This window comes from Anomaloglossus baeobatrachus, chromosome 4 (assembly GCF_048569485.1).
Source record: "Anomaloglossus baeobatrachus isolate aAnoBae1 chromosome 4, aAnoBae1.hap1, whole genome shotgun sequence".
Lineage (NCBI taxonomy): Eukaryota > Metazoa > Chordata > Amphibia > Anura > Aromobatidae > Anomaloglossus > Anomaloglossus baeobatrachus.
In genome coordinates this window covers 647,865,322-647,892,821 of record NC_134356.1, presented here as the reverse complement: position 1 = coordinate 647,892,821, position 27,500 = coordinate 647,865,322, and the positions used below count along the sequence as shown (strand labels likewise).

The 27,500-nt window shown below is 38.9% G+C and overlaps 6 non-coding genes across 6 annotated transcripts; all 6 read right to left on the bottom strand.

The window, feature by feature from the left end:
• Nucleotides 1–1,312: 1,312 nt before the first annotated feature.
• On the bottom strand, nt 1,313–1,384 carry TRNAE-UUC (transfer RNA glutamic acid (anticodon UUC)). Its single transcript has one exon. It is a non-coding gene; the product is annotated as a tRNA-Glu (tRNA).
• A 9,632-nt stretch (nt 1,385–11,016) lies between these two features.
• TRNAE-UUC (transfer RNA glutamic acid (anticodon UUC)) lies at nt 11,017–11,088 on the bottom strand. Its single transcript has one exon. It is a non-coding gene; the product is annotated as a tRNA-Glu (tRNA).
• A 4,642-nt stretch (nt 11,089–15,730) lies between these two features.
• On the bottom strand, nt 15,731–15,802 carry TRNAE-UUC (transfer RNA glutamic acid (anticodon UUC)). Its single transcript has one exon. It is a non-coding gene; the product is annotated as a tRNA-Glu (tRNA).
• A 2,160-nt stretch (nt 15,803–17,962) lies between these two features.
• On the bottom strand, nt 17,963–18,034 carry TRNAE-UUC (transfer RNA glutamic acid (anticodon UUC)). The gene has a single exon. It is a non-coding gene; the product is annotated as a tRNA-Glu (tRNA).
• Nucleotides 18,035–21,319: 3,285 nt separating this feature from the next.
• Nucleotides 21,320–21,391, bottom strand: TRNAE-UUC (transfer RNA glutamic acid (anticodon UUC)). Its single transcript has one exon. It is a non-coding gene; the product is annotated as a tRNA-Glu (tRNA).
• A 4,431-nt stretch (nt 21,392–25,822) lies between these two features.
• TRNAE-UUC (transfer RNA glutamic acid (anticodon UUC)) lies at nt 25,823–25,894 on the bottom strand. The gene has a single exon. It is a non-coding gene; the product is annotated as a tRNA-Glu (tRNA).
• Nucleotides 25,895–27,500: the final 1,606 nt, after the last annotated feature.

The window sequence follows — 27,500 nt, the reverse complement described above, 5'->3', positions numbered from 1 at the left end:
GCCATATGGGAAGAGTTGTTCTCTCAAGACGTTCTCAATGTGAAAAAAGAAGAACTTAATTGCTTTGAGTAAGTAAGTTTGGCACATCCTTGCTAGAAGCTTGCCTCGTTAGCGCAGTAGGTAGCGCGTCAGTCTCATAATCTGAAGGTCGTGAGTTCGATCCTCACACGGGGCACTACGCTTTAGATATTTTGTCTCCATCTTGACTAGACAGCCAGAACTGTATCCACTCAGTACCAAAAAACGTCAGATATAAAGGAAGGGGGTTTTGGATCCTTTGAAACCAAATAGTTAAAAGTCAAAAGTAAAAATGATTTGTGATATGAATTCAAATGGAGTATTGAGCAAAAGAATGGAATGAATGTCCAAAATCTATTGTGGTCAGCATTTTTTGCTGCAAAGAGCAAATCCAAGCTGGACTGACTGTATGCATGGCTTGTGTCGACCTTTCGACCTTTCAATGCGTGAATTATTACAGAAAAAGTGGCAATCCCATAGCAGGAATCGAACCAGTAAACTAAGAATACTGGTTGCTTGGTCAAATTGGATAACCCAAAGGGTCACAGAAAAAATGAGAGGCGTTAAAAGAAAAAAAAAAAAAAAAAAAAAAAGAGTGTTGCTTTGATTAAAATTTTTTTTCCTTTCAACAGTTTAAACTTGACTCATTTGAACAGTAGTTAGGAGCTAGTGGCTTATTCTGATGGTTCTGAGGTTTTCCCTCAGATAGGGTACAGTTCACTCCTTTTCTTTGACTAGGGAGCTTGAGAACTTTGCCATTCAGTTGTTAAATTCTACAGATTAGAATGGAAATTGGAGGCCAAAGGACAGGCCATAACCCAAAGGGTCACAGAAAAAATGAGAGGCGTAAAAAAAAAGAGTGTTGCTTTGATTAAAAATTTTTTTCCTTTCAACAGTTTAAACTTGACTCATTTGAACAGTAGTTAGGAGCTAGTGGCTTATTCTGATGGTTCTGAGGTTTTCCCTCAGATAGGGTACAGTTCACTCCTTTTCTTTGACTAGGGAGCTTGAGAACTTTGCCATTCAGTTGTTAAATTCTACAGATTAGAATGGAAATTGGAGGCCAAAGGACAGGCCATACGAGTTGTTGAGTTCCTCGACATTTTGAAGTAAAAAAGGATAGTTGAGAATGCTATGAAACCTATAAATGTGTTGTGCTAGAGTTAGAAATGAAGTGCCAAGAACCTAACGTTTTGCAATTTTGGCTGCAAAGTGCAAATTTTACCTGAATGCTTTTTTATGCAAACAACAGTGTCTGCCTTTGAATGTCAGAGATAGTACAGAAAAAGCAGCATTCCCATACCGGGAGTCGAACCCGGGCCGCCTGGGTGAAAACCAGGAATCCTAACCGCTAGACCATATGGGAAGAGTTGTTCTCTCAAGACGTTCTCAATGTGAAAAAAGAAGAACTTAATTGCTTTGAGTAAGTAAGTTTGGCACATCCTTGCTAGAAGCTTGCCTCGTTAGCGCAGTAGGTAGCGCGTCAGTCTCATAATCTGAAGGTCGTGAGTTCGATCCTCACACGGGGCACTATGCGTTAGATATTTTGTCTCCATCTTGACTCTATAGCCAGAACTGTATCCACTCAGTACCAAAAAACGTCAGATATAAAGGAAGGGGGTTTTGGATCCTTTGAAACCAAATAGTTAAAAGTCAAAAGTAAAAATGATTTGTGATATGAATTCAAATGGAGTATTGAGCAAAAGAATGGAATGAATGTCCAAAATCTATTGTGGTCAGCATTTTTTGCTGCAAAGAGCAAATCCAAGCTGGACTGACTGTATGCATGGCTTGTGTCGACCTTTCAATGCGTGAATTATTACAGAAAAAGTGGCAATCCCATAGCAGGAATCGAACCAGTAAACTAAGAATACTGGTTGCTTGGTCAAATTGGATAACCCAAAGGGTCACAAAAAAAATGAGAGGCGTTAAAAGAAAAAAAAAAAAAAAAAAAAAAGTGTTGCTTTGATTAAAAAATTTTTTCCTTTCAACAGTTTAAACTTGACTCATTTGAACAGTAGTTAGGAGCTAGTGGCTTATTCTGATGGTTATGAGGTTTTCCCTTAGATAGGGTACAGTTCACTCCTTTTCTTTGACTAGGGAGCTTGAGAACTTTGCCATTCAATTGTTAAATTCTACAGATTAGAATGGAAATTGGAGGCCAAAGGACAGGCCATACGAGTTGTTGAGTTCCTCGACATTTTGAAGTAAAAAAGGATAGTTGAGAATAGTTTGAGCTATGAAACCTATAAATGTGTTGTGCTAGAGTTAGAAATGAAGTGCCAAGACCCTAACGTTTTGCAATTTTGGCTGCAAAGTGCAAATTTTACCTGAATGCTTTTTTATGCAAACAACAGTGTCTGCCTTTGAATGTCAGAGATAGCACAGAAAAAGCAGCATTCCCATACCGGGAGTCGAACCCGGGCTGCCTGGGTGAAAACCAGGAATCCTAACCGCTAGGCCATATGGGAAGAGTTGTTCTCTCAAGACGTTCTCAATGTGAAAAAAGAAGAACTTAATTGCTTTGAGTAAGTAAGTTTGGCACATCCTTGCTAGAAGCTTACCTCGTTAGCGCAGTAGGTAGCGCGTCAGTCTCATAATCTGAAGGTCGTGAGTTCGATCCTCACACGGGGCACTACGCTTTAGATATTTTGTCTCCATCTTGACTAGACAGCCAGAACTGAATCCACTCAGTACCAAAAAACGTCAGATATAAAGGAAGGGGGTTTTGGATCCTTTGAAACCAAATAGTTAAAAGTCAAAAGTAAAAATGATTTGTGATATGAATTCAAATGGAGTATTGAGCAAAAGAATGGAATGAATGTCCAAAATCTATTGTGGTCAGCATTTTTTGCTGCAAAGAGCAAATCCAAGCTGGACTGACTGTATGCATGGCTTGTGTCGACCTTTCGACCTTTCAATGCGTGAATTATTACAGAAAAAGTGGCAATCCCATAGCAGGAATCGAACCAGTAAACTAAGAATACTGGTTGCTTGGTCAAATGGGATAACCCAAAGGGTCACAGAAAAATTGAGAGGCGTAAAAAAAAAAAAAAAAAAAAAGAAAAAAAAAAGAGTGTTGCTTTGATTAAAATTTTTTTTCCTTTCAACAGTTTAAACTTGACTCATTTGAACAGTAGTTAGGAGCTAGTGGCTTATTCTGATGGTTCTGAGGTTTTCCCTCAGATAGGGTACAGTTCACTCCTTTTCTTTGACTAGGGAGCTTGAGAACTTTGCCATTCAGTTGTTAAATTCTACAGATTAGAATGGAAATTGGAGGCCAAAGGACAGGCCATACGAGTTGTTGAGTTCCTCGACATTTTGAAGTAAAAAAGGATAGTTGAGAATAGTTTGAGCTATGAAACCTATAAATGTGTTGTGCTAGAGTTAGAAATGAAGTGCCAAGAACCTAACGTTTTGCAATTTTGGCTGCAAAGTGCAAATTTTACCTGAATGCTTTTTTATGCAAACAACAGTGTCTGCCTTTGAATGTCAGAGATAGTACAGAAAAAGCAGCATTCCCATACCGGGAGTCGAACCCGGGCCGCCTGGGTGAAAACCAGGAATCCTAACCGCTAGACTATATGGGAAGAGTTGTTCTCTCAAGACGTTCTCAATGTGAAAAAAGAAGAACTTAATTGCTTTGAGTAAGTAAGTTTGGCACATCCTTGCTAGAAGCTTGCCTCGTTAGCGCAGTAGGTAGCGCGTCAGTCTCATAATCTGAAGGTCGTGAGTTCGATCCTCACACGGGGCACTATGCTTTAGATATTTTGTCTCCATCTTGACTAGATAGCCAGAACTGTATCCACTCAGTACCAAAAAACGTCAGATATAAAGGAAGGGGGTTTTGGATCCTTTGAAACCAAATAGTTAAAAGTCAAAAGTAAAAATGATTTGTGATATGAATTCAAATGGAGTATTGAGCAAAAGAATGGAATGAATGTCCAAAATCTATTGTGGTCAGCATTTTTTGCTGCAAAGAGCAAATCCAAGCTGGACTGACTGTATGCATGGCTTGTGTCGACCTTTCGACCTTTCAATGCATGAATTATTACAGAAAAAGTGGCAATCCCATAGCAGGAATCGAACCAGTAAACTAAGAATACTGGTTGCTTGGTCAAATTGGATAACCCAAAGGGTCACAAAAAAAATGAGAGGCGTTAAAAGAAAAAAAAAAAAAAAAGTGTTGCTTTGATTAAAAAAATTTTTCCTTTCAACAGTTTAAACTTGACTCATTTGAACAGTAGTTAGGAGCTAGTGGCTTATTCTGATGGTTATGAGGTTTTCCCTCAGATAGGGTACAGTTCACTCCTTTTCTTTGACTAGGGAGCTTGAGAACTTTGCCATTCAGTTGTTAAATTCTCCAGATTAGAATGGAAATTGGAGGCCAAAGGACAGGCCATACGAGTTGTTGAGTTCCTCGACATTTTGAAGTAAAAAAGGATAGTTGAGAATAGTTTGAGCTATGAAACCTATAAATGTGTTGTGCTAGAGTTAGAAATGAAGTGCCAAGACCCTAACGTTTTGCAATTTTGGCTGCAAAGTTCAAATTTTACCTGAATGCTTTTTTATGCAAACAACAGTGTCTGCCTTTGAATGTCAGAGATAGCACAGAAAAAGCAGCATTCCCATACCGGGAGTCGAACCCGGGCTGCCTGGGTGAAAACCAGGAATCCTAACCGCTAGGCCATATGGGAAGAGTTGTTCTCTCAAGACGTTCTCAATGTGAAAAAAGAAGAACTTAATTGCTTTGAGTAAGTAAGTTTGGCACATCCTTGCTAGAAGCTTGCCTCGTTAGCGCAGTAGGTAGCGCGTCAGTCTCATAATCTGAAGGTCGTGAGTTCGATCCTCACACGGGGCACTACGCTTTAGATATTTTGTCTCCATCTTGACTAGACAGCCAGAACTGTATCCACTCAGTACCAAAAAACGTCAGATATAAAGGAAGGGGGTTTTGGATCCTTTGAAACCAAATAGTTAAAAGTCAAAAGTAAAAATGATTTGTGATATGAATTCAAATGGAGTATTGAGCAAAAGAATGGAATGAATGTCCAAAATCTATTGTGGTCAGCATTTTTTGCTGCAAAGAGCAAATCCAAGCTGGACTGACTGTATGCATGGCTTGTGTCGACCTTTCGACCTTTCAATGCGTGAATTATTACAGAAAAAGTGGCAATCCCATAGCAGGAATCGAACCAGTAAACTAAGAATACTGGTTGCTTGGTCAAATTGGATAACCCAAAGGGTCACAGAAAGAATGAGAGGCGTTAAAAGAAAAAAAAAAAAAAAAAAAAAGAGTGTTGCTTTGATTAAAATTTTTTTTCCTTTCAACAGTTTAAACTTGACTCATTTGAACAGTAGTTAGGAGCTAGTGGCTTATTCTGATGGTTCTGAGGTTTTCCCTCAGATAGGGTACAGTTCACTCCTTTTCTTTGACTAGGGAGCTTGAGAACTTTGCCATTCAGTTGTTAAATTCTACAGATTAGAATGGAAATTGGAGGCCAAAGGACAGGCCATAACCCAAAGGGTCACAGAAAAAATGAGAGGCGTAAAAAAAAAAGAGTGTTGCTTTGATTAAAATTTTTTTCCTTTCAACAGTTTAAACTTGACTCATTTGAACAGTAGTTAGGAGCTAGTGGCTTATTCTGATGGTTCTGAGGTTTTCCCTCAGATAGGGTACAGTTCACTCCTTTTCTTTGACTAGGGAGCTTGAGAACTTTGCCATTCAGTTGTTAAATTCTACAGATTAGAATGGAAATTGGAGGCCAAAGGACAGGCCATACGAGTTGTTGAGTTCCTCGACATTTTGAAGTAAAAAAGGATAGTTGAGAATAGTTTGAGCTATGAAACCTATAAATGTGTTGTGCTAGAGTTAGAAATGAAGTGCCAAGAACCTAACGTTTTGCAATTTTGGCTGCAAAGTGCAAATTTTACCTGAATGCTTTTTTATGCAAACAACAGTGTCTGCCTTTGAATGTCAGAGATAGCACAGAAAAAGCAGCATTCCTATACCGGGAGTCGAACCCGGGCTGCCTGGGTGAAAACCAGGAATCCTAACCGCTAGGCCATATGGGAAGAGTTGTTCTCTCAAGACGTTCTCAATGTGAAAAAAGAAGAACTTAATTGCTTTGAGTAAGTAAGTTTGGCACATCCTTGCTAGAAGCTTGCCTCGTTAGCGCAGTAGGTAGCGCGTCAGTCTCATAATCTGAAGGTCGTGAGTTCGATCCTCACACGGGGCACTACGCTTTAGATATTTTGTCTCCATCTTGACTAGACAGCCAGAACTGTATCCACTCAGTACCAAAAAACGTCAGATATAAAGGAAGGGGGTTTTGGATCCTTTGAAACCAAATAGTTAAAAGTCAAAAGTAAAAATGATTTGTGATATGAATTCAAATGGAGTATTGAGCAAAAGAATGGAATGAATGTCCAAAATCTATTGTGGTCAGCAGTTTTTGCTGCAAAGAGCAAATCCAAGCTGGACTGACTGTATGCATGGCTTGTGTCGACCTTTCGACCTTTCAATGCGTGAATTATTACAGAAAAAGTGGCAATCCCATAGCAGGAATCGAACCAGTAAACTAAGAATACTGGTTGCTTGGTCAAATTGGATAACCCAAAGGGTCACAGAAAAAATGAGAGGCGTTAAAAGAAAAAAAAAAAAAAAAAAAAAAAAGAAAAAAAAAAGAGTGTTGCTTTGATTAAAATTTTTTTTCCTTTCAACAGTTTAAACTTGACTCATTTGAACAGTAGTTAGGAGCTAGTGGCTTATTCTGATGGTTCTGAGGTTTTCCCTCAGATAGGGTACAGTTCACTCCTTTTCTTTGACTAGGGAGCTTGAGAACTTTGCCATTCAGTTGTTAAATTCTACAGATTAGAATGGAAATTGGAGGCCAAAGGACAGGCCATACGAGTTGTTGAGTTCCTCGACATTTTGAAGTAAAAAAGGATAGTTGAGAATAGTTTGAGCTATGAAACCTATAAATGTGTTGTGCTAGAGTTAGAAATGAAGTGCCAAGAACCTAACGTTTTGCAATTTTGGCTGCAAAGTGCAAATTTTACCTGAATGCTTTTTTATGCAAACAACAGTGTCTGCCTTTGAATGTCAGAGATAGTACAGAAAAAGCAGCATTCCCATACCGGGAGTCGAACCCGGGCCGCCTGGGTGAAAACCAGGAATCCTAACCGCTAGACTATATGGGAAGAGTTGTTCTCTCAAGACGTTCTCAATGTGAAAAAAGAAGAACTTAATTGCTTTGAGTAAGTAAGTTTGGCACATCCTTGCTAGAAGCTTGCCTCGTTAGCGCAGTAGGTAGCGCGTCAGTCTCATAATCTGAAGGTCGTGAGTTCGATCCTCACACGGGGCACTATGCTTTAGATATTTTGTCTCCATCTTGACTAGATAGCCAGAACTGTATCCACTCAGTACCAAAAAACGTCAGATATAAAGGAAGGGGGTTTTGGATCCTTTGAAACCAAATAGTTAAAAGTCAAAAGTAAAAATGATTTGTGATATGAATTCAAATGGAGTATTGAGCAAAAGAATGGAATGAATGTCCAAAATCTATTGTGGTCAGCATTTTTTGCTGCAAAGAGCAAATCCAAGCTGGACTGACTGTATGCATGGCTTGTGTCGACCTTTCGACCTTTCAATGCATGAATTATTACAGAAAAAGTGGCAATCCCATAGCAGGAATCGAACCAGTAAACTAAGAATACTGGTTGCTTGGTCAAATTGGATAACCCAAAGGGTCACAAAAAAAATGAGAGGCGTTAAAAGAAAAAAAAAAAAAAAAGTGTTGCTTTGATTAAAAAAATTTTTCCTTTCAACAGTTTAAACTTGACTCATTTGAACAGTAGTTAGGAGCTAGTGGCTTATTCTGATGGTTATGAGGTTTTCCCTCAGATAGGGTACAGTTCACTCCTTTTCTTTGACTAGGGAGCTTGAGAACTTTGCCATTCAGTTGTTAAATTCTCCAGATTAGAATGGAAATTGGAGGCCAAAGGACAGGCCATACGAGTTGTTGAGTTCCTCGACATTTTGAAGTAAAAAAGGATAGTTGAGAATAGTTTGAGCTATGAAACCTATAAATGTGTTGTGCTAGAGTTAGAAATGAAGTGCCAAGACCCTAACGTTTTGCAATTTTGGCTGCAAAGTTCAAATTTTACCTGAATGCTTTTTTATGCAAACAACAGTGTCTGCCTTTGAATGTCAGAGATAGCACAGAAAAAGCAGCATTCCCATACCGGGAGTCGAACCCGGGCTGCCTGGGTGAAAACCAGGAATCCTAACCGCTAGGCCATATGGGAAGAGTTGTTCTCTCAAGACGTTCTCAATGTGAAAAAAGAAGAACTTAATTGCTTTGAGTAAGTAAGTTTGGCACATCCTTGCTAGAAGCTTGCCTCGTTAGCGCAGTAGGTAGCGCGTCAGTCTCATAATCTGAAGGTCGTGAGTTCGATCCTCACACGGGGCACTACGCTTTAGATATTTTGTCTCCATCTTGACTAGACAGCCAGAACTGTATCCACTCAGTACCAAAAAACGTCAGATATAAAGGAAGGGGGTTTTGGATCCTTTGAAACCAAATAGTTAAAAGTCAAAAGTAAAAATGATTTGTGATATGAATTCAAATGGAGTATTGAGCAAAAGAATGGAATGAATGTCCAAAATCTATTGTGGTCAGCATTTTTTGCTGCAAAGAGCAAATCCAAGCTGGACTGACTGTATGCATGGCTTGTGTCGACCTTTCGACCTTTCAATGCGTGAATTATTACAGAAAAAGTGGCAATCCCATAGCAGGAATCGAACCAGTAAACTAAGAATACTGGTTGCTTGGTCAAATTGGATAACCCAAAGGGTCACAGAAAGAATGAGAGGCGTTAAAAGAAAAAAAAAAAAAAAAAAAAAGAGTGTTGCTTTGATTAAAATTTTTTTTCCTTTCAACAGTTTAAACTTGACTCATTTGAACAGTAGTTAGGAGCTAGTGGCTTATTCTGATGGTTCTGAGGTTTTCCCTCAGATAGGGTACAGTTCACTCCTTTTCTTTGACTAGGGAGCTTGAGAACTTTGCCATTCAGTTGTTAAATTCTACAGATTAGAATGGAAATTGGAGGCCAAAGGACAGGCCATAACCCAAAGGGTCACAGAAAAAATGAGAGGCGTAAAAAAAAAAGAGTGTTGCTTTGATTAAAATTTTTTTCCTTTCAACAGTTTAAACTTGACTCATTTGAACAGTAGTTAGGAGCTAGTGGCTTATTCTGATGGTTCTGAGGTTTTCCCTCAGATAGGGTACAGTTCACTCCTTTTCTTTGACTAGGGAGCTTGAGAACTTTGCCATTCAGTTGTTAAATTCTACAGATTAGAATGGAAATTGGAGGCCAAAGGACAGGCCATACGAGTTGTTGAGTTCCTCGACATTTTGAAGTAAAAAAGGATAGTTGAGAATAGTTTGAGCTATGAAACCTATAAATGTGTTGTGCTAGAGTTAGAAATGAAGTGCCAAGAACCTAACGTTTTGCAATTTTGGCTGCAAAGTGCAAATTTTACCTGAATGCTTTTTTATGCAAACAACAGTGTCTGCCTTTGAATGTCAGAGATAGCACAGAAAAAGCAGCATTCCTATACCGGGAGTCGAACCCGGGCTGCCTGGGTGAAAACCAGGAATCCTAACCGCTAGGCCATATGGGAAGAGTTGTTCTCTCAAGACGTTCTCAATGTGAAAAAAGAAGAACTTAATTGCTTTGAGTAAGTAAGTTTGGCACATCCTTGCTAGAAGCTTGCCTCGTTAGCGCAGTAGGTAGCGCGTCAGTCTCATAATCTGAAGGTCGTGAGTTCGATCCTCACACGGGGCACTACGCTTTAGATATTTTGTCTCCATCTTGACTAGACAGCCAGAACTGTATCCACTCAGTACCAAAAAACGTCAGATATAAAGGAAGGGGGTTTTGGATCCTTTGAAACCAAATAGTTAAAAGTCAAAAGTAAAAATGATTTGTGATATGAATTCAAATGGAGTATTGAGCAAAAGAATGGAATGAATGTCCAAAATCTATTGTGGTCAGCATTTTTTGCTGCAAAGAGCAAATCCAAGCTGGACTGACTGTATGCATGGCTTGTGTCGACCTTTCGACCTTTCAATGCGTGAATTATTACAGAAAAAGTGGCAATCCCATAGCAGGAATCGAACCAGTAAACTAAGAATACTGGTTGCTTGGTCAAATTGGATAACCCAAAGGGTCACAGAAAAAATGAGAGGCGTTAAAAGAAAAAAAAAAAAAAAAAAAAAAAAGAGTGTTGCTTTGATTAAAAATTTTTTTCCTTTCAACAGTTTAAACTTGACTCATTTGAACAGTAGTTAGGAGCTAGTGGCTTATTCTGATGGTTCTGAGGTTTTCCCTCAGATAGGGTACAGTTCACTCCTTTTCTTTGACTAGGGAGCTTGAGAACTTTGCCATTCAGTTGTTAAATTCTACAGATTAGAATGGAAATTGGAGGCCAAAGGACAGGCCATAACCCAAAGGGTCACAGAAAAAATGAGAGGCGTAAAAAAAAAAGAGTGTTGCTTTGATTAAAATTTTTTTTCCTTTCAACAGTTTAAACTTGACTCATTTGAACAGTAGTTAGGAGCTAGTGGCTTATTCTGATGGTTCTGAGGTTTTCCCTCAGATAGGGTACAGTTCACTCCTTTTCTTTGACTAGGGAGCTTGAGAACTTTGCCATTCAGTTGTTAAATTCTACAGATTAGAATGGAAATTGGAGGCCAAAGGACAGGCCATACGAGTTGTTGAGTTCCTCGACATTTTGAAGTAAAAAAGGATAGTTGAGAATAGTTTGAGCTATGAAACCTATAAATGTGTTGTGCTAGAGTTAGAAATGAAGTGCCAAGAACCTAACGTTTTGCAATTTTGGCTGCAAAGTGCAAATTTTACCTGAATGCTTTTTTATGCAAACAACAGTGTCTGCCTTTGAATGTCAGAGATAGTACAGAAAAAGCAGCATTCCCATACCGGGAGTCGAACCCGGGCCGCCTGGGTGAAAACCAGGAATCCTAACCGCTAGACCATATGGGAAGAGTTGTTCTCTCAAGACGTTCTCAATGTGAAAAAAGAAGAACTTAATTGCTTTGAGTAAGTAAGTTTGGCACATCCTTGCTAGAAGCTTGCCTCGTTAGCGCAGTAGGTAGCGCGTCAGTCTCATAATCTGAAGGTCGTGAGTTCGATCCTCACACGGGGCACTATGCGTTAGATATTTTGTCTCCATCTTGACTCTATAGCCAGAACTGTATCCACTCAGTACCAAAAAACGTCAGATATAAAGGAAGGGGGTTTTGGATCCTTTGAAACCAAATAGTTAAAAGTCAAAAGTAAAAATGATTTGTGATATGAATTCAAATGGAGTATTGAGCAAAAGAATGGAATGAATGTCCAAAATCTATTGTGGTCAGCATTTTTTGCTGCAAAGAGCAAATCCAAGCTGGACTGACTGTATGCATGGCTTGTGTCGACCTTTCAATGCGTGAATTATTACAGAAAAAGTGGCAATCCCATAGCAGGAATCGAACCAGTAAACTAAGAATACTGGTTGCTTGGTCAAATTGGATAACCCAAAGGGTCACAAAAAAAATGAGAGGCGTTAAAAGAAAAAAAAAAAAAAAAAAAAAAAGTGTTGCTTTGATTAAAAAATTTTTTCCTTTCAACAGTTTAAACTTGACTCATTTGAACAGTAGTTAGGAGCTAGTGGCTTATTCTGATGGTTATGAGGTTTTCCCTTAGATAGGGTACAGTTCACTCCTTTTCTTTGACTAGGGAGCTTGAGAACTTTGCCATTCAATTGTTAAATTCTACAGATTAGAATGGAAATTGGAGGCCAAAGGACAGGCCATACGAGTTGTTGAGTTCCTCGACATTTTGAAGTAAAAAAGGATAGTTGAGAATAGTTTGAGCTATGAAACCTATAAATGTGTTGTGCTAGAGTTAGAAATGAAGTGCCAAGACCCTAACGTTTTGCAATTTTGGCTGCAAAGTGCAAATTTTACCTGAATGCTTTTTTATGCAAACAACAGTGTCTGCCTTTGAATGTCAGAGATAGCACAGAAAAAGCAGCATTCCCATACCGGGAGTCGAACCCGGGCTGCCTGGGTGAAAACCAGGAATCCTAACCGCTAGGCCATATGGGAAGAGTTGTTCTCTCAAGACGTTCTCAATGTGAAAAAAGAAGAACTTAATTGCTTTGAGTAAGTAAGTTTGGCACATCCTTGCTAGAAGCTTGCCTCGTTAGCGCAGTAGGTAGCGCGTCAGTCTCATAATCTGAAGGTCGTGAGTTCGATCCTCACACGGGGCACTATGCTTTAGATATTTTGTCTCCATCTTGACTAGACAGCCAGAACTGAATCCACTCAGTACCAAAAAACGTCAGATATAAAGGAAGGGGGTTTTGGATCCTTTGAAACCAAATAGTTAAAAGTCAAAAGTAAAAATGATTTGTGATATGAATTCAAATGGAGTATTGAGCAAAAGAATGGAATGAATGTCCAAAATCTATTGTGGTCAGCATTTTTTGCTGCAAAGAGCAAATCCAAGCTGGACTGACTGTATGCATGGCTTGTGTCGACCTTTCGACCTTTCAATGCGTGAATTATTACAGAAAAAGTGGCAATCCCATAGCAGGAATCGAACCAGTAAACTAAGAATACTGGTTGCTTGGTCAAATGGGATAACCCAAAGGGTCACAGAAAAATTGAGAGGCGTAAAAAAAAAAAAAAAAAAAAAGAAAAAAAAAAGAGTGTTGCTTTGATTAAAATTTTTTTTCCTTTCAACAGTTTAAACTTGACTCATTTGAACAGTAGTTAGGAGCTAGTGGCTTATTCTGATGGTTCTGAGGTTTTCCCTCAGATAGGGTACAGTTCACTCCTTTTCTTTGACTAGGGAGCTTGAGAACTTTGCCATTCAGTTGTTAAATTCTACAGATTAGAATGGAAATTGGAGGCCAAAGGACAGGCCATACGAGTTGTTGAGTTCCTCGACATTTTGAAGTAAAAAAGGATAGTTGAGAATAGTTTGAGCTATGAAACCTATAAATGTGTTGTGCTAGAGTTAGAAATGAAGTGCCAAGAACCTAACGTTTTGCAATTTTGGCTGCAAAGTGCAAATTTTACCTGAATGCTTTTTTATGCAAACAACAGTGTCTGCCTTTGAATGTCAGAGATAGTACAGAAAAAGCAGCATTCCCATACCGGGAGTCGAACCCGGGCCGCCTGGGTGAAAACCAGGAATCCTAACCGCTAGACTATATGGGAAGAGTTGTTCTCTCAAGACGTTCTCAATGTGAAAAAAGAAGAACTTAATTGCTTTGAGTAAGTAAGTTTGGCACATCCTTGCTAGAAGCTTGCCTCGTTAGCGCAGTAGGTAGCGCGTCAGTCTCATAATCTGAAGGTCGTGAGTTCGATCCTCACACGGGGCACTATGCTTTAGATATTTTGTCTCCATCTTGACTAGATAGCCAGAACTGTATCCACTCAGTACCAAAAAACGTCAGATATAAAGGAAGGGGGTTTTGGATCCTTTGAAACCAAATAGTTAAAAGTCAAAAGTAAAAATGATTTGTGATATGAATTCAAATGGAGTATTGAGCAAAAGAATGGAATGAATGTCCAAAATCTATTGTGGTCAGCATTTTTTGCTGCAAAGAGCAAATCCAAGCTGGACTGACTGTATGCATGGCTTGTGTCGACCTTTCGACCTTTCAATGCGTGAATTATTACAGAAAAAGTGGCAATCCCATAGCAGGAATCGAACCAGTAAACTAAGAATACTGGTTGCTTGGTCAAATTGGATAACCCAAAGGGTCACAAAAAAAATGAGAGGCGTTAAAAGAAAAAAAAAAAAAAAAGTGTTGCTTTGATTAAAAAAATTTTTCCTTTCAACAGTTTAAACTTGACTCATTTGAACAGTAGTTAGGAGCTAGTGGCTTATTCTGATGGTTATGAGGTTTTCCCTCAGATAGGGTACAGTTCACTCCTTTTCTTTGACTAGGGAGCTTGAGAACTTTGCCATTCAGTTGTTAAATTCTCCAGATTAGAATGGAAATTGGAGGCCAAAGGACAGGCCATACGAGTTGTTGAGTTCCTCGACATTTTGAAGTAAAAAAGGATAGTTGAGAATAGTTTGAGCTATGAAACCTATAAATGTGTTGTGCTAGAGTTAGAAATGAAGTGCCAAGACCCTAACGTTTTGCAATTTTGGCTGCAAAGTTCAAATTTTACCTGAATGCTTTTTTATGCAAACAACAGTGTCTGCCTTTGAATGTCAGAGATAGCACAGAAAAAGCAGCATTCCCATACCGGGAGTCGAACCCGGGCTGCCTGGGTGAAAACCAGGAATCCTAACCGCTAGGCCATATGGGAAGAGTTGTTCTCTCAAGACGTTCTCAATGTGAAAAAAGAAGAACTTAATTGCTTTGAGTAAGTAAGTTTGGCACATCCTTGCTAGAAGCTTGCCTCGTTAGCGCAGTAGGTAGCGCGTCAGTCTCATAATCTGAAGGTCGTGAGTTCGATCCTCACACGGGGCACTACGCTTTAGATATTTTGTCTCCATCTTGACTAGACAGCCAGAACTGTATCCACTCAGTACCAAAAAACGTCAGATATAAAGGAAGGGGGTTTTGGATCCTTTGAAACCAAATAGTTAAAAGTCAAAAGTAAAAATGATTTGTGATATGAATTCAAATGGAGTATTGAGCAAAAGAATGGAATGAATGTCCAAAATCTATTGTGGTCAGCATTTTTTGCTGCAAAGAGCAAATCCAAGCTGGACTGACTGTATGCATGGCTTGTGTCGACCTTTCGACCTTTCAATGCGTGAATTATTACAGAAAAAGTGGCAATCCCATAGCAGGAATCGAACCAGTAAACTAAGAATACTGGTTGCTTGGTCAAATTGGATAACCCAAAGGGTCACAGAAAGAATGAGAGGCGTTAAAAGAAAAAAAAAAAAAAAAAAAAAAAAGAGTGTTGCTTTGATTAAAATTTTTTTTCCTTTCAACAGTTTAAACTTGACTCATTTGAACAGTAGTTAGGAGCTAGTGGCTTATTCTGATGGTTCTGAGGTTTTCCCTCAGATAGGGTACAGTTCACTCCTTTTCTTTGACTAGGGAGCTTGAGAACTTTGCCATTCAGTTGTTAAATTCTACAGATTAGAATGGAAATTGGAGGCCAAAGGACAGGCCATAACCCAAAGGGTCACAGAAAAAATGAGAGGCGTAAAAAAAAAAGAGTGTTGCTTTGATTAAATTTTTTTTTCCTTTCAACAGTTTAAACTTGACTCATTTGAACAGTAGTTAGGAGCTAGTGGCTTATTCTGATGGTTCTGAGGTTTTCCCTCAGATAGGGTACAGTTCACTCCTTTTCTTTGACTAGGGAGCTTGAGAACTTTGCCATTCAGTTGTTAAATTCTACAGATTAGAATGGAAATTGGAGGCCAAAGGACAGGCCATACGAGTTGTTGAGTTCCTCGACATTTTGAAGTAAAAAAGGATAGTTGAGAATAGTTTGAGCTATGAAACCTATAAATGTGTTGTGCTAGAGTTAGAAATGAAGTGCCAAGAACCTAACGTTTTGCAATTTTGGCTGCAAAGTGCAAATTTTACCTGAATGCTTTTTTATGCAAACAACAGTGTCTGCCTTTGAATGTCAGAGATAGTACAGAAAAAGCAGCATTCCCATACCGGGAGTCGAACCCGGGCCGCCTGGGTGAAAACCAGGAATCCTAACCGCTAGACCATATGGGAAGAGTTGTTCTCTCAAGACGTTCTCAATGTGAAAAAAGAAGAACTTAATTGCTTTGAGTAAGTAAGTTTGGCACATCCTTGCTAGAAGCTTGCCTCGTTAGCGCAGTAGGTAGCGCGTCAGTCTCATAATCTGAAGGTCGTGAGTTCGATCCTCACACGGGGCACTATGCGTTAGATATTTTGTCTCCATCTTGACTAGATAGCCAGAACTGTATCCACTCAGTACCAAAAAACGTCAGATATAAAGGAAGGGGGTTTTGGATCCTTTGAAACCAAATAGTTAAAAGTCAAAAGTAAAAATGATTTGTGATATGAATTCAAATGGAGTATTGAGCAAAAGAATGGAATGAATGTCCAAAATCTATTGTGGTCAGCATTTTTTGCTGCAAAGAGCAAATCCAAGCTGGTCTGACTGTATGCATGGCTTGTGTCGACCTTTCGACCTTTCAATGCGTGAATTATTACAGAAAAAGTGGCAATCCCATAGCAGGAATCGAACCAGTAAACTAAGAATACTGGTTGCTTGGTCAAATTGGATAACCCAAAGGGTCACAAAAAAAATGAGAGGCGTTAAAAGAAAAAAAAAAAAAAAAAAAAAAAAAGTGTTGCTTTGATTAAAAATTTTTTTCCTTTCAACAGTTTAAACTTGACTCATTTGAACAGTAGTTAGGAGCTAGTGGCTTATTCTGATGGTTATGAGGTTTTCCCTCAGATAGGGTACAGTTCACTCCTTTTCTTTGACTAGGGAGCTTGAGAACTTTGCCATTCAGTTGTTAAATTCTACAGATTAGAGTGGAAATTGGAGGCCAAAGGACAGGCCATACGAGTTGTTGAGTTCCTCGACATTTTGAAGTAAAAAAGGATAGTTGAGAATAGTTTGAGCTATGAAACCTATAAATGTGTTGTGCTAGAGTTAGAAATGAAGTGCCAAGACCCTAACGTTTTGCAATTTTGGCTACAAAGTGCAAATTTTACCTGAATGCTTTTTTATGCAAACAACAGTGTCTGCCTTTGAATGTCAGAGATAGTACAGAAAAAGCAGCATTCCTATACCAGGAGTCGAACCCGGGCCTCCTGGGTGAAAACCAGGAATCCTAACCGCTAGACCATATGGGAAGAGTTGTTCTCTCAAGACGTTCTCAATGTGAAAAAAGAAGAACTTAATTGCTTTGAGTAAGTAAGTTTGGCACATCCTTGCTAGAAGCTTGCCTCGTTAGCGCAGTAGGTAGCGCGTCAGTCTCATAATCTGAAGGTCGTGAGTTCGATCCTCACACGGGGCACTATGCTTTAGATATTTTGTCTCCATCTTGACTAGATAGCCAGAACTGTATCCACTCAGTACCAAAAAACGTCAGATATAAAGGAAGGGGGTTTTGGATCCTTTGAAACCAAATAGTTAAAAGTCAAAAGTAAAAATGATTTGTGATATGAATTCAAATGGAGTATTGAGCAAAAGAATGGAATGAATGTCCAAAATCTATTGTGGTCAGCATTTTTTGCTGCAAAGAGCAAATCCAAGCTGGACTGACTGTATGCATGGCTTGTGTCGACCTTTCGACCTTTCAATGCGTGAATTATTACAGAAAAAGTGGCAATCCCATAGCAGGAATCGAACCAGTAAACTAAGAATACTGGTTGCTTGGTCAAATTGGATAACCCAAAGGGTCACAAAAAAAATGAGAGGCGTTAAAAGAAAAAAAAAAAAAAAAAAAAAAAAAGTGTTGCTTTGATTAAAAATTTTTTTCCTTTCAACAGTTTAAACTTGACTCATTTGAACAGTAGTTAGGAGCTAGTGGCTTATTCTGATGGTTATGAGGTTTTCCCTCAGATAGGGTACAGTTCACTCCTTTTCTTTGACTAGGGAGCTTGAGAACTTTGCCATTCAGTTGTTAAATTCTACAGATTAGAATGGAAATTGGAGGCCAAAGGACAGGCCATACGAGTTGTTGAGTTCCTCGACATTTTGAAGTAAAAAAGGATAGTTGAGAATAGTTTGAGCTATGAAACCTATAAATGTGTTGTGCTAGAGTTAGAAATGAAGTGCCAAGACCCTAACGTTTTGCAATTTTGGCTGCAAAGTGCAAATTTTACCTGAATGCTTTTTTATGCAAACAACAGTGTCTGCCTTTGAATGTCAGAGATAGTACAGAAAAAGCAGCATTCCCATACCGGGAGTCGAACCCGGGCCGCCTGGGTGAAAACCAGGAATCCTAACCGCTAGACCATATGGGAAGAGTTGTTCTCTCAAGACGTTCTCAATGTGAAAAAAGAAGAACTTAATTGCTTTGAGTAAGTAAGTTTGGCACATCCTTGCTAGAAGCTTGCCTCGTTAGCGCAGTAGGTAGCGCGTCAGTCTCATAATCTGAAGGTCGTGAGTTCGATCCTCACACGGGGCACTATGCTTTAGATATTTTGTCTCCATCTTGACTAGATAGCCAAAACTGTATCCACTCAGTACCAAAAAACGTCAGATATAAAGGAAGGGGGTTTTGGATCCTTTGAAACCAAATAGTTAAAAGTCAAAAGTAAAAATGATTTGTGATATGAATTCAAATGGAGTATTGAGCAAAAGAATGGAATGAATGTCCAAAATCTATTGTGGTCAGCATTTTTTGCTGCAAAGAGCAAATCCAAGCTGGACTGACTGTATGCATGGCTTGTGTCGACCTTTCGACCTTTCAATGCGTGAATTATTACAGAAAAAGTGGCAATCCCATAGCAGGAATCGAACCAGTAAACTAAGAATACTGGTTGCTTGGTCAAATTGGATAACCCAAAGGGTCACAAAAAAAATGAGAGGCGTTAAAAGAAAAAAAAAAAAAAAAAAAAAAAAAAAAAAGTGTTGCTTTGATTAAAAAATTTTTTCCTTTCAACAGTTTAAACTTGACTCATTTGAACAGTAGTTAGGAGCTAGTGGCTTATTCTGATGGTTATGAGGTTTTCCCTCAGATAGGGTACAGTTCACTCCTTTTCTTTGACTAGGGAGCTTGAGAACTTTGCCATTCAGTTGTTAAATTCTACAGATTAGAATGGAAATTGGAGGCCAAAGGACAGGCCATACGAGTTGTTGAGTTCCTCTACATTTAGAAGTAAAAAAGGATAGTTGAGAATAGTTTGAGCTATGAAACCTATAAATGTGTTGTGCTAGAGTTAGAAATGAAGTGCCAAGACCCTAACGTTTTGCAATTTTGGCTGCAAAGTGCAAATTTTACCTGAATGCTTTTTTATGCAAACAACAGTGTCTGCCTTTGAATGTCAGAGATAGTACAGAAAAAGCAGCATTTCCATACCGGGAGTCGAACCCGGGCTGCCTGGGTGAAAACCAGGAATCCTAACCGCTAGACCATATGGGAAGAGTTGTTCTCTCAAGATGTTCTCAATGTGAAAAAAGAAGAACTTAATTGCTTTGAGTAAGTAAGTTTGGCACATCCTTGCTAGAAGCTTGCCTCGTTAGCGCAGTAGGTAGCGCGTCAGTCTCATAATCTGAAGGTCGTGAGTTCGATCCTCACACGGGGCACTATGCTTTAGATATTTTGTCTCCATCTTGACTAGACAGCCAGAACTGTATCCACTCAGTACCAAAAAACGTCAGATATAAAGGAAGGGGGTTTTGGATCCTTTGAAACCAAATAGTTAAAAGTCAAAAGTAAAAATGATTTGTGATATGAATTCAAATGGAGTATTGAGCAAAAGAATGGAATGAATGTCCAAAATCTATTGTGGTCAGCATTTTTTGCTGCAAAGAGCAAATCCAAGCTGGACTGACTGTATGCATGGCTTGTGTCGACCTTTCGACCTTTCAATGCGTGAATTATTACAGAAAAAGTGGCAATCCCATAGCAGGAATCGAACCAGTAAACTAAGAATACTGGTTGCTTGGTCAAATTGGATAACCCAAAGGGTCACAAAAAAAATGAGAGGCGTTAAAAGAAAAAAAAAAAAAAAAAAAAAAAAAAAAAGTGTTGCTTTGATTAAAAAATTTTTTCCTTTCAACAGTTTAAACTTGACTCATTTGAACAGTAGTTAGGAGCTAGTGGCTTATTCTGATGGTTATGAGGTTTTCCCTCAGATAGGGTACAGTTCACTCCTTTTCTTTGACTAGGGAGCTTGAGAACTTTGCCATTCAGTTGTTAAATTCTACAGATTAGAATGGAAATTGGAGGCCAAAGGACAGGCCATACGAGTTGTTGAGTTCCTCTACATTTAGAAGTAAAAAAGGATAGTTGAGAATAGTTTGAGCTATGAAACCTATAAATGTGTTGTGCTAGAGTTAGAAATGAAGTGCCAAGACCCTAACGTTTTGCAATTTTGGCTACAAAGTGCAAATTTTACCTGAATGCTTTTTTATGCAAACAACAGTGTCTGCCTTTGAATGTCAGAGATAGTACAGAAAAAGCAGCATTCCTATACCAGGAGTCGAACCCGGGCCTCCTGGGTGAAAACCAGGAATCCTAACCGCTAGACCATATGGGAAGAGTTGTTCTCTCAAGACGTTCTCAATGTGAAAAAAGAAGAACTTAATTGCTTTGAGTAAGTAAGTTTGGCACATCCTTGCTAGAAGCTTGCCTCGTTAGCGCAGTAGGTAGCGCGTCAGTCTCATAATCTGAAGGTCGTGAGTTCGATCCTCACACGGGGCACTATGCTTTAGATATTTTGTCTCCATCTTGACTAGATAGCCAGAACTGTATCCACTCAGTACCAAAAAACGTCAGATATAAAGGAAGGGGGTTTTGGATCCTTTGAAACCAAATAGTTAAAAGTCAAAAGTAAAAATGATTTGTGATATGAATTCAAATGGAGTATTGAGCAAAAGAATGGAATGAATGTCCAAAATCTATTGTGGTCAGCATTTTTTGCTGCAAAGAGCAAATCCAAGCTGGACTGACTGTATGCATGGCTTGTGTCGACCTTTCGACCTTTCAATGCGTGAATTATTACAGAAAAAGTGGCAATCCCATAGCAGGAATCGAACCAGTAAACTAAGAATACTGGTTGCTTGGTCAAATTGGATAACCCAAAGGGTCACAAAAAAAATGAGAGGCGTTAAAAGAAAAAAAAAAAAAAAAAAAAAAAAAGTGTTGCTTTGATTAAAAATTTTTTTCCTTTCAACAGTTTAAACTTGACTCATTTGAACAGTAGTTAGGAGCTAGTGGCTTATTCTGATGGTTATGAGGTTTTCCCTCAGATAGGGTACAGTTCACTCCTTTTCTTTGACTAGGGAGCTTGAGAACTTTGCCATTCAGTTGTTAAATTCTACAGATTAGAATGGAAATTGGAGGCCAAAGGACAGGCCATACGAGTTGTTGAGTTCCTCGACATTTTGAAGTAAAAAAGGATAGTTGAGAATAGTTTGAGCTATGAAACCTATAAATGTGTTGTGCTAGAGTTAGAAATGAAGTGCCAAGACCCTAACGTTTTGCAATTTTGGCTGCAAAGTGCAAATTTTACCTGAATGCTTTTTTATGCAAACAACAGTGTCTGCCTTTGAATGTCAGAGATAGTACAGAAAAAGCAGCATTCCCATACCGGGAGTCGAACCCGGGCCGCCTGGGTGAAAACCAGGAATCCTAACCGCTAGACCATATGGGAAGAGTTGTTCTCTCAAGACGTTCTCAATGTGAAAAAAGAAGAACTTAATTGCTTTGAGTAAGTAAGTTTGGCACATCCTTGCTAGAAGCTTGCCTCGTTAGCGCAGTAGGTAGCGCGTCAGTCTCATAATCTGAAGGTCGTGAGTTCGATCCTCACACGGGGCACTATGCTTTAGATATTTTGTCTCCATCTTGACTAGATAGCCAAAACTGTATCCACTCAGTACCAAAAAACGTCAGATATAAAGGAAGGGGGTTTTGGATCCTTTGAAACCAAATAGTTAAAAGTCAAAAGTAAAAATGATTTGTGATATGAATTCAAATGGAGTATTGAGCAAAAGAATGGAATGAATGTCCAAAATCTATTGTGGTCAGCATTTTTTGCTGCAAAGAGCAAATCCAAGCTGGACTGACTGTATGCATGGCTTGTGTCGACCTTTCGACCTTTCAATGCGTGAATTATTACAGAAAAAGTGGCAATCCCATAGCAGGAATCGAACCAGTAAACTAAGAATACTGGTTGCTTGGTCAAATTGGATAACCCAAAGGGTCACAAAAAAAATGAGAGGCGTTAAAAGAAAAAAAAAAAAAAAAAAAAAAAAAAAAAGTGTTGCTTTGATTAAAAAATTTTTTCCTTTCAACAGTTTAAACTTGACTCATTTGAACAGTAGTTAGGAGCTAGTGGCTTATTCTGATGGTTATGAGGTTTTCCCTCAGATAGGGTACAGTTCACTCCTTTTCTTTGACTAGGGAGCTTGAGAACTTTGCCATTCAGTTGTTAAATTCTACAGATTAGAATGGAAATTGGAGGCCAAAGGACAGGCCATACGAGTTGTTGAGTTCCTCTACATTTAGAAGTAAAAAAGGATAGTTGAGAATAGTTTGAGCTATGAAACCTATAAATGTGTTGTGCTAGAGTTAGAAATGAAGTGCCAAGACCCTAACGTTTTGCAATTTTGGCTGCAAAGTGCAAATTTTACCTGAATGCTTTTTTATGCAAACAACAGTGTCTGCCTTTGAATGTCAGAGATAGTACAGAAAAAGCAGCATTTCCATACCGGGAGTCGAACCCGGGCTGCCTGGGTGAAAACCAGGAATCCTAACCGCTAGACCATATGGGAAGAGTTGTTCTCTCAAGATGTTCTCAATGTGAAAAAAGAAGAACTTAATTGCTTTGAGTAAGTAAGTTTGGCACATCCTTGCTAGAAGCTTGCCTCGTTAGCGCAGTAGGTAGCGCGTCAGTCTCATAATCTGAAGGTCGTGAGTTCGATCCTCACACGGGGCACTATGCTTTAGATATTTTGTCTCCATCTTGACTAGACAGCCAGAACTGTATCCACTCAGTACCAAAAAACGTCAGATATAAAGGAAGGGGGTTTTGGATCCTTTGAAACCAAATAGTTAAAAGTCAAAAGTAAAAATGATTTGTGATATGAATTCAAATGGAGTATTGAGCAAAAGAATGGAATGAATGTCCAAAATCTATTGTGGTCAGCATTTTTTGCTGCAAAGAGCAAATCCAAGCTGGACTGACTGTATGCATGGCTTGTGTCGACCTTTCGACCTTTCAATGCGTGAATTATTACAGAAAAAGTGGCAATCCCATAGCAGGAATCGAACCAGTAAACTAAGAATACTGGTTGCTTGGTCAAATTGGATAACCCAAAGGGTCACAAAAAAAATGAGAGGCGTTAAAAGAAAAAAAAAAAAAAAAAAAAAAAAAAAAAGTGTTGCTTTGATTAAAAAATTTTTTCCTTTCAACAGTTTAAACTTGACTCATTTGAACAGTAGTTAGGAGCTAGTGGCTTATTCTGATGGTTATGAGGTTTTCCCTCAGATAGGGTACAGTTCACTCCTTTTCTTTGACTAGGGAGCTTGAGAACTTTGCCATTCAGTTGTTAAATTCTACAGATTAGAATGGAAATTGGAGGCCAAAGGACAGGCCATACGAGTTGTTGAGTTCCTCTACATTTAGAAGTAAAAAAGGATAGTTGAGAATAGTTTGAGCTATGAAACCTATAAATGTGTTGTGCTAGAGTTAGAAATGAAGTGCCAAGACCCTAACGTTTTGCAATTTTGGCTGCAAAGTGCAAATTTTACCTGAATGCTTTTTTATGCAAACAACAGTGTCTGCCTTTGAATGTCAGAGATAGTACAGAAAAAGCAGCATTTCCATACCGGGAGTCGAACCCGGGCTGCCTGGGTGAAAACCAGGAATCCTAACCGCTAGACCATATGGGAAGAGTTGTTCTCTCAAGATGTTCTCAATGTGAAAAAAGAAGAACTTAATTGCTTTGAGTAAGTAAGTTTGGCACATCCTTGCTAGAAGCTTGCCTCGTTAGCGCAGTAGGTAGCGCGTCAGTCTCATAATCTGAAGGTCGTGAGTTCGATCCTCACACGGGGCACTATGCTTTAGATATTTTGTCTCCATCTTGACTAGACAGCCAGAACTGTATCCACTCAGTACCAAAAAACGTCAGATATAAAGGAAGGGGGTTTTGGATCCTTTGAAACCAAATAGTTAAAAGTCAAAAGTAAAAATGATTTGTGATATGAATTCAAATGGAGTATTGAGCAAAAGAATGGAATGAATGTCCAAAATCTATTGTGGTCAGCATTTTTTGCTGCAAAGAGCAAATCCAAGCTGGACTGACTGTATGCATGGCTTGTGTCGACCTTTCGACCTTTCAATGCGTGAATTATTACAGAAAAAGTGGCAATCCCATAGCAGGAATCGAACCAGTAAACTAAGAATACTGGTTGCTTGGTCAAATGGGATAACCCAAAGGGTCACAGAAAAAATGAGAGGCGTTAAAAAAAAAAAAAAAAAAAAAAAAAAAAAAAAAAAAAAAAAGAGTGTTGCTTTGATTAAATTTTTTTTTCCTTTCAACAGTTTAAACTTGACTCATTTGAACAGTAGTTAGGAGCTAGTGGCTTATTCTGATGGTTATGAGGTTTTCCCTCAGATAGGGTACAGTTCACTCTTTTCTTTGACTAGGGAGCTTGAGAACTTTGCCATTCAGTTGTTAAATTCTACAGATTAGAATGGAAATTGGAGGCCAAAGGACAGGCCATACGAGTTGTTGAGTTCCTCGACATTTTGAAGTAAAAAAAAATAGTTGAGAATAGTTTGAGCTATGAAACCTATAAATGTGTTGTGCTAGAGTTAGAAATGAAGTGCCAAGACCCTAACGTTTTGCAATTTTGGCTGCAAAGTGCAAATTTTACCTGAATGCTTTTTTATGCAAACAACAGTGTCTGCCTTTGAATGTCAGAGATAGTGCAGAAAAAGCAGCATTCCCATACCGGGAGTCGAACACGGGCCGCCTGGGTGAAAACCAGGAATCCTAACCGCTAGACCATATGGGAAGAGTTGTTCTCTCAAGACGTTCTCAATGTGAAAAAAGAAGAACTTAATTGCTTTGAGTAAGTAAGTTTGGCACATCCTTGCTAGAAGCTTGCCTCGTTAGCGCAGTAGGTAGCGCGTCAGTCTCATAATCTGAAGGTCGTGAGTTCGATCCTCACACGGGGCACTATGCTTTAGATATTTTGTCTCCATCTTGACTAGATAGCCAGAACTGTTCCATCTTGACTAGATAGCCAGAACTGTATCCACTCAGTACCAAAAAACGTCAGATATAAAGGAAGGGGGTTTTGGATCCTTTGAAACCAAATAGTTGAAAGTCAAAAGTAAAAATGATTTGTGATATGAATTCAAATGGAGTATTGAGCAAAAGAATGGAATGAATGTCCAAAATCTATTGTGGTCAGCATTTTTTGCTGCAAAGAGCAAATCCAAGCTAGACTGACTGTATGCATGGCTTGTGTCGACCTTTCAATGCGTGAATTATTACAGAAAAAGTGGCAATCCCATAGCAGGAATCGAACCAGTAAACTAAGAATACTGATTGCTTGGTCAAATGGGATAACCCAAAGGGTCACAGAAAAAATGAGAGGCGTTATAATAAAAAAAAAAAAAAAAGAAAAAGAGTGTTGCTTTGATTAAATTTTTTTTTTCCTTTCAACAGTTTAAACTTGACTCATTTGAACAGTAGTTAGGAGCTAGTGGCTTATTCTGATGGTTATGAGGTTTTCCCTCAGATAGGGTACAGTTCACTCTTTTCTTTGACTAGGGAGCTTGAGAACTTTGCCATTCAGTTGTTAAATTCTACAGATTAGAATGGAAATTGGAGGCCAAAGGACAGGCCATACGAGTTGTTGAGTTCCTCGACATTTTGAAGTAAAAAAAAATAGTTGAGAATAGTTTGAGCTATGAAACCTATAAATGTGTTGTGCTAGAGTTAGAAATGAAGTGCCAAGACCCTAACGTTTTGCAAATTTGGCTGCAAAGTGCAAATTTTACCTGAATGCTTTTTTATGCAAACAACAGTGTCTGCCTTTGAATTTCAGAGATAGTACAGAAAAAGCAGCATTCCCATACCGGGAGTCGAACCCGGGCCGCCTGGGTGAAAACCAGGAATCCTAACCGCTAGACCATATGGGAAGAGTTGTTCTCTCAAGACGTTCTCAATGTGAAAAAAGAAGAACTTAATTGCTTTGAGTAAGTAAGTTTGGCACATCCTTGCTAGAAGCTTGCCTTGTTAGCGCAGTAAGTAGCGCGTCAGTCTCATAATCTGAAGGTCGTGAGTTCGATCCTCACACGGGGCACTATGCTTTAGATATTTTGTCTCCATCTTGACTAGACAGCCAGAACTGTATCTACTCAGTACCAAAAAACGTCAGATATAAAGGAAGGGGGTTTTGGATCCTTTGAAACCAAATAGTTAAAAGTCAAAAGTAAAAATGATTTGTGATATGAATTCAAATGGAGTATTGAGCAAAAGAATGGAATGAATGTCCAAAATCTATTGTGGTCAGCATTTTTTGCTGCAAAGAGCAAATCCAAGCTAGACTGACTGTATGCATGGCTTGTGTCGACCTTTCAATGCGTGAATTATTACAGAAAAAGTGGCAATCCCATAGCAGGAATCGAACCAGTAAACTAAGAATACTGGTTGCTTGCTCAAATGGGATAACCCAAAGGGTCACAGAAAAAATGAGAGGCGTTAAAAAAAAAAAAAGAGTGTTGCTTTGATTAAATTTTTTTTCCTTTCAACAGTTTAAACTTGACTCATTTGAACAGTAGTTAGGAGCTAGTGGCTTATTCTGATGGTTATGAGGTTTTCCCTCAGATAGGGTACAGTTCACTCTTTTCTTTGACTAGGGAGCTTGAGAACTTTGCCATTCAGTTGTTAAATTCTACAAAATTAGAATGGAAATTGGAGGCCAAAGGACAGGCCATACGAGTTGTTGAGTTCCTCGACATTTTGAAGTAAAAAAAAATAGTTGAGAATAGTTTGAGCTATGAAACCTATAAATGTGTTGTGCTAGAGTTAGAAATGAAGTGCCAAGACCCTAACGTTTTGCAATTTTGGCTGCAAAGTGCAAATTTTACCTGAATGCTTTTTTATGCAAACAACAGTGTCTGCCTTTGAATCTCAGAGATAGTACAGAAAAAGCAGCATTCCCATACCGGGAGTCAAACCCGGGCCGCCTGGGTGAAAACCAGGAATCCTAACCGCTAGACCATATGGGAAGAGTTGTTCTCTCAAGACGTTCTCAATGTGAAAAAAGAAGAACTTAATTGCTTTGAGTAAGTAAGTTTGGCACATCCTTGCTAGAAGCTTGCCTCGTTAGCGCAGTAGGTAGTAGGTAGGTAATCTGAAGGTCGTGAGTTCGATCCTCACACGGGGCACTATGCTTTAGATATTTTGTCTCCATCTTGACTAGACAGCCAGAACTGTATCTACTCAGTACCAAAAAACGTCAGATATAAAGGAAGGGGGTTTTGGATCCTTTGAAACCAAATAGTTAAAAGTCAAAAGTAAAAATGATTTGTGATATGAATTCAAATGGAGTATTGAGCAAAAGAATGGAATGAATGTCCAAAATCTATTGTGGTCAGCATTTTTTGCTGCAAAGAGCAAATCCAAGCTAGACTGACTGTATGCATGGCTTGTGTCGACCTTTCAATGCGTGAATTATTACAGAAAAAGTGGCAATCCCATAGCAGGAATCGAACCAGTAAACTAAGAATACTGGTTGCTTGG